The sequence below is a fragment of the Marmota marmota genome, unplaced genomic scaffold (genome assembly GCF_001458135.2).
Source record: "Marmota marmota marmota unplaced genomic scaffold, marMar, whole genome shotgun sequence".
Classification (NCBI taxonomy): Eukaryota; Metazoa; Chordata; class Mammalia; order Rodentia; family Sciuridae; genus Marmota; species Marmota marmota.
This window is the reverse complement of record NW_025999927.1, coordinates 548,300-554,725: the sequence shown is the minus strand read 5'-3', so window position 1 is coordinate 554,725 and position 6,426 is coordinate 548,300. Positions and strand designations below refer to the sequence as shown.

General features: G+C 52.6%; 1 protein-coding gene across 1 annotated transcript in view; it reads left to right on the top strand.

The window, feature by feature from the left end:
- Positions 1 to 6: 6 nt before the first annotated feature.
- The window catches only part of Abcb10 (ATP binding cassette subfamily B member 10), a 20,448-nt gene continuing 14,028 nt past the window's right edge, over positions 7 to 6,426 (top strand). Inside the window, exon 1 of the mRNA XM_015504359.2 lies at positions 7 to 45. The gene's annotated coding sequence lies outside the window, so the exon portion shown is untranslated. The remainder of the gene's footprint in view (positions 46 to 6,426) is intronic.

Sequence of the window (6,426 nt, the reverse complement as noted above, 5' to 3'; positions counted from 1 at the left end):
AAGCCCAACAGGGGCTGGTGCGCCCCGAGCGCGGGAGGCTGGCAGGTAGGGAGCCGTGCCGCGAGGGGCCGCTGCGCGCGGGGTGGCCTGGCTCGCCTGGGTGCCGACGGGGCTGTGGAGACGCGCAGGTGGCCGCGCCTGTTGTAGGGCTTGCCCTGGGCTCTCCATGGGCTGGCGCGCCCAGCCACCGGCTTCGTGGGAGCATCTCCTTTGGGTCATTCTCTGAATGAATTGGGGTTTCCCTCTTTTTAAAAATTAATTCTGCCAGAAATATGTCTACTTTGCACTAGCATTTGTACCATTTTTAAAAACGTGACCGGGATTGAGCTCTTTAATCACGCAATCAGCAGTCTTTCAACAGGTGATACAAAGCTGTGCGAACCCCGATGCACCTCTTGGTTACCCTGAGTGATGATCGGTGACCACCTGGCCAGGACTCCCGGGTTGCCCTGGCAAAGAAACTGGACCTTATTCCATAGAATTGTGATCGAGTGGTTTTTAAAAAAGAAATCAAAATGAATGATTTTAGAAACAACATGCAAATAGAGAACATTTAATTTATTATTTATTTATGGTAGTGAGATTGAACCCAGAGGTGCTCTGCTGCTAAAGTACATCCCAGCCCTTTTTATTTTTACTTTGAGATAGGGTCTCACCAAGTTGCCCAGGCTGGTATTAAACTTCTGTCCTCCTTCCTCAGCCTCCCTCCTTCCTCAGCCTCTGGAGTGGCTGGGGTTACTGCTAGGCCACTGCTTGTCTTGGAGGGATGTCTACATAGCTGGCAGGCAGAGATGGAGGGCCCTGCCCCTGTTGGGCTTCCAACTCAGTGGGAAGAGACTAAGGAGGACATCTCTATAGTTGGAGAGAAGGGCCTGTGAGGTTGTTCCTGCCACAGAATTCCTTGCTGGCAGTTCCTTGCCATGGAAAGTGCCCTCCTGGGGCCAGAGTTTGAGTTCAGGTCAGATTTGCACCAGAGGGGAGCAGGCAGGTGCCACCTCTCATCTTGGGAGTCTAAGGGATTCTTGGGGTACTTAGGTATAAAGAGAGTCATTTCAAAGTTCAGTTGATGTTGTAGATTTTGATGGAAAAGATCCTTTTCCTCTTTTAGAAGAGTTTTGAGAAAAGAGGTCTCCCTGGGCTGAGCCGTCCCACAGACTGGGGCTGGTCCATCTTCCAGTGTCCAGCTCTTAGTGTGTGGGGCTGAGGGGGAGCACCTTACATAAAGGACCAAATGACCCAGGCCCCCATGGGGCATCAGGGTGTGCCCGGTGCTCCTGTAAGTGGCTTGGGGCTTGGTGGAGACATCCAGTTTTGCTCTATTTCTGAAGCATCAGATGTCAGGGTTTTCAAGTGTCCAGTGTGCTGGGATCAACGGGGCCAGCCCTGCCTGTCCTGTAACCGCTCCTGTCACTCCCACAGTCCCCACCTGTCCTGTGCTGGCATGTTGTAAAGAGTGTCTTAGACAACCAAGGACTGCTCCTCCTCGTGGGAGCTGTTGTGGTCTGCCTTGTTGAAATGTTGAATGTGTGATTTCAGGAATAAACCTGTGGTCAGCACACCAATTTTTTTTGAACAGGGCATATTTTATGTCCTGAGGAAATTGATGAAAAGCCCTTATTAGACCATAGGGTCCCCTCAGAAGTTGTCATAGATAACTTATCAGGGCCATCTGTGGTTGGTGTTTGGGGTTAGTGGGGATCACTATTAATTGGTAGCTGATTATCCTAAGAGCATCCCAGTGTTGGCCGTCTCTGAGTGCCACGGGTATGGAGTAATTGTATGTCTTCAAGTTGAGATGCCACAATAGCTGAGGTGACAAGAAGGAATTCCAGTGTTAATTTGTTAATTTTAGTGGGAAAATCCCTATCCAAAAATGTAGGTTTAGCTGGGGCTGAAGCTCAGTAGCAGAGTACTTAGTTGCCTAGCTCGTTCAAGGCCCTGGGCTCCATTCCAGCACCATACACACTCCCAAAAGGTAGGTTTATATTTGAGTAAAAACCCTTCCCCATGTCTCAGCAGTTTGCTCAGTGTGCTCCTGAACTGTGTGGTTCTGTTTGATGTCATCGATTTGTGCCAGGAGCTGGCACACCAGAGCCTGCCCTTAGACATGCTTGCAGATGCCTGCTAGGCAGGATTAGCTGTCTCCACTCCTCCTCAGGGGAACTGCTGTCCTCTGACTTGCTCTGCATGCTGCTGTCTCTTTCCTTTGGCAGAGAGGTGCCAGAGCCTTTTGCACTGATAACTCTTCTTCTTATCACTTTGACCACAAGGAGCCTCAGAGGGTGCGGGGCCCAGGAGGAGCAGGTGTGTGCTTCCAGATAGGAAGTGTTTCTTCAGGCCTCCTGCATGACAGGCAGATAGGCCGGCTGGGCTCAGGATGCTGTGCTGCCAGAAGGCGCTTCCAGCCCAGAGCTCTTCCTGTGCGGCCTCAGCCCTGGGAGGCAGCCCATCTCTCCCGGGGGTGGGGGTGGGGTGGGGGACACAGTCCTGGTGGCTCTGTGGTTAGGCTGTGGACACTACCTGTTAGAGTCTGTAAACAAGTCAAAATAACACCTGGCATTTTGCCAGGGGAATGTTAGAGTTCGTAAACAAGTCTGGATGGTGCCTGGCAAAATGCCAGAGGGAGTGGTTTGAGAAGTAACAAAAACAAGCCATTAAGTGTGGAAATTCTTTATTGGTTGACTGATGTATCTAGTTTATGCTAATTAGATAAGCTGTGTGGAATGTATAAATACTGCTCCTGTCCTGCAATAAACGGCTCCTACTCCTGCTGTATCAACGTACACAAGTTATTCGTCACCCCCCGGTTATTTTGCTGCAGCCGGACTGCGGCACTACCCACCCTATGTGTTCAGGTAGTGCCAGGGTGGAGAGCTCAGGGGCACTGCTCCCTGAATTACCAAGGGGCTGGGTGGTGTGAGAGGGGGCCACTGGCTGAGCTGCCCCTGCAGCAAGCACAGGGAACACAGTGGCTATGCCACTAGGCATGGGAGCCAGGGGAGGCCAGGGAGTGCTCAGGGTGCTGCTTCCTAAAGCCCGACAGGGCAGGGTCCACCCCGGATGGGGCTTGAGGACAGGGAGGGCGAGCCCTCCACATGGAGCACCCTCCAGTGCCACAGAAACCTGTTTCAGAGACAATGCTGGCCTTCCACAACAGAGCTGTGAGGTGTGTGGCTGGTGTTGAGCACAGTGTCAACACCTGTCAGGTTCTGAAAGGACAGAGAATTGTAAAACGTCAGTTACATGCAAATAATGGTTTGGATATATTGGGTCAAATAAAATGTTATTTAATGTTATCTATTTTTAAACATTATTATTATTATTATTTTGGAACTGGGAATTGAACTCAGGGGCGGTCAAACACTGAGCCACATCCCTAGCCCCCTTTTTAAAATTTTATTTAGAGACAGGGTCCCACTGAGTTGTTTAGCACCTCACCGTTGCTGAGGCTGGCTTTGAACTTGTGATCCTCCTGCCTCAACCTCTTGAGCTGCTGGGATCCCAGGCGTGTGCCACTGTGCCCAGCATTATTATTATTTTTATGGTACTGGGGTTAGAACCCAGAGCGTTGGCCCTGGCTTTATTTCTTTTCTTTTCTTTTCTTTTTTGGTGTGAGGGGTACTGGGAATTGAATTAAGGGGTGCCTTACTACTGAGCCATGTCCCCAGTCCTTTTTATTTTGAGATAGTGTTTCAATAAGTTGCTTAGGCCTCATTAAGTCACTGAGGCTGGCTTTGAACTTACAGTCCTCCTGCCTCAGCCTCCTGAGACACTGGGATCACAGGTGTGTGTCACTGCGTCTGGTGCCCTATTCCTTTTCTTAATGTGGCAACTAGAAAATTGCATTACATGGGTGGCTCCCATGGTCTGCCAGGTGGCCCCTTACTCTTGGTGGGGCAGGTCTGGCCTCTGTGAGCAGGAGCCAGTGTGGGCAGAGGCAGCGCGCAGGGGGCGGGGGGGGGGGCCGGCTCGGGGGCTCGTCTGCATCTCCCTCCAGGAACCTGTGGAGTCTGCTGAGCCCTCTGCCCCTCTGCTGGCCCCTTGTGCCTTCCCCTCCCTCCCTGCATGCAGGGCCCCTGGCCTCCCCTCCTGTGCTCCACCATACTACCTCCTCCACAGCATGTCTCCCAACAGCCTGAAAACCAAAGCTGCTCCCTCCCCAGCTGCCTTCCCCTGTGGCCCAGGCCAGGTGGGGCCATTCCTGCACTGATGGTACCACAGGTGACAGCTGGTTTTGTTTGCTGGGACTGGCTCTGGACCACAGGCTCTCCAGACACGTCCAGTCTGTGCCTCGCAGCAACTCCATGGGGAGGTGTCATTTGTACTGCCATTTACAAAAAAAAGAAACTGAGGCACAGGGGAGTTGAGTGACCTGTGCAGGGTAAGGCAGCTCAGCCAGACGTGGGATCCTGCCAGACCTGCCTCATTCTGTCCTCCAGCCGCTTGGCCCCAAGCCCTGTTCTTCTGAGAGCTGGTGTCTGCCCCAGCAGCCTGAGTCTGCACTTGCTCCCCTCTCTTCTGAAGGGTATTTCCCTTGTCTCTGAATGCCATGCTGGGGGAGGAGGGGAGAGAGCAGCACTGAAGATGCCAGGAGATGCAGCTAAAGAGGCTGGAGCCCTGTCAGGCAGGGATGGATGGGCCGAGGGAGAGGCTTAGTCCTGGAGGAAGGGTGGGGACAAGTTTCACTAGGGCCTGAGATGCAAGTTAGATTGACTGTCAACATCAGAGACAGTGACACGCAGTGAGGCCATGACCACAGGGATACAGTCAACCCAAAGCTGGAGAATCTTCACTTTACCTACATTTGACTTGTGATAGAAAGAGGCACATGGCAGTAACACATGCTGCTGTGTATTTTAAGCAGGGTGTGTGGCATGCTTCTGTGGTCCTGGCCACTTGGGAGGCTGAGGTGGGAGAATCAAATGAGCCCAGGAGATCAAGACCAGCTGGGTAGCATAGTGAGACCCGATCACCAGCCGAACACACACTCACCCTTAAGATATCTGTTCAAATGAATGACAAGCAAACCTGAGGGTGTGTGACCCTGCAGGGGGCTTGAATCCAGCCTTTCCTTCCTCTGTGTTGAGCCCCTTGATGGTGTGAGACCCCAGGGCGCTCCATTCACTGGAGTGAGAAACCAGCATGGTGGGAGGAGACAGACCTTCGGACCTTCTCACTGCATGTGTGCTGTACTTCTGGGGGGGTTCTGTGCTGGTCTTGGGCCCTGGGATAGCTCTTCCCAGCAGGGAGCTCTCTGTACTTGCAGTCCCTCGGTGCCCCGTGGCCAGGCGCAGGGTACTTTGAAACAAGACCTGGCCTTACATCAAGGTGAGCTGGCCTTGGCCAGTGTCACGCTAGCCAGATAAACGCACTGGTTTTTAAACCCGGCCTCACGTTCCTGGTGGGGTGCAGGAGGACTTTGGGCTGATGAGCGTTTGCTACCGCCTTTGCCAAAGGTCAATTCGCTCATTCATTCGTCAGGTGTTGGTTGAAATTTCGCTTTGTGCCCATCCCTGCAGGGGTGGGGGAGAGCAGGGTGCAGGGCAGGCCAAAATCACTCCTGGACGCAGAGCAAGTCAGGCACACTTAGACGGCCAGCTGGTGGCAGACAGTGGCAGACGTGGAGACTCATGAGGAGAGGAGGAAGCAGCAGTGGGGCAGCAGAGCCTGGGGAGGGGAGGCTTGCACTCCAGGAGCTCTCGGGCTTGCACTCCTGGAGCTCTCAGGCTTGCACTTCCAGGCTTGCACTCCCGGAGCTCTAGGGCACACCAGCCGCTGTGGGGCCTGCACTCCGCTCTCCATGACCCCGTGACTGTGAGTGCCAGCCACCAGCCAGCACAGTCCGTCTGCCCAGTGCTGGGGCTCCTCTTCACAGGGCTCTGTCCACCTTGAGCCTGGCGGGGACTAGTGGTTCCTAGTGGGATCCTTAAGGGTGACGTGTACACTGATCACCAAGCCAGAGGCACCTAGTGAATGGGAAGCCATGCTGTACCTACCTGCCCAGAGCTGCTCTTGGACGGAACCTGGGAGGCTGTTAGATATCACTCTTGCAGGTGTCCTGCACATGTGTAAACTTGAAAAACCAAGAAGTGAAAGACAAATGTACAGCTGTAAGGCACCAATAAGAAGTATGGGGAGAAGGACTGGACGGCACATGCGTGGGCATTTGTGTCCTAGATTTGTTTTAACCAATAGTGATCCTGGTGGAGGTTCCATTTCCATGCCTGTGAGGTTACCTTGTCCTCTTAACGACTGCACAGCATTCGTAAAATCAATGCTGCAAAGTAGATCTCATTTGTTCCCCACCAACAGAAGAGTAGGATGTTTTTATTCTTTTTACTGGTATGAGCAGTGCCTTAGTGAACACTCTTGAATCATCATCATCATCTTCTTCTTCTTCTTCTTCTTTTTTTTTTTTTTTTTTTT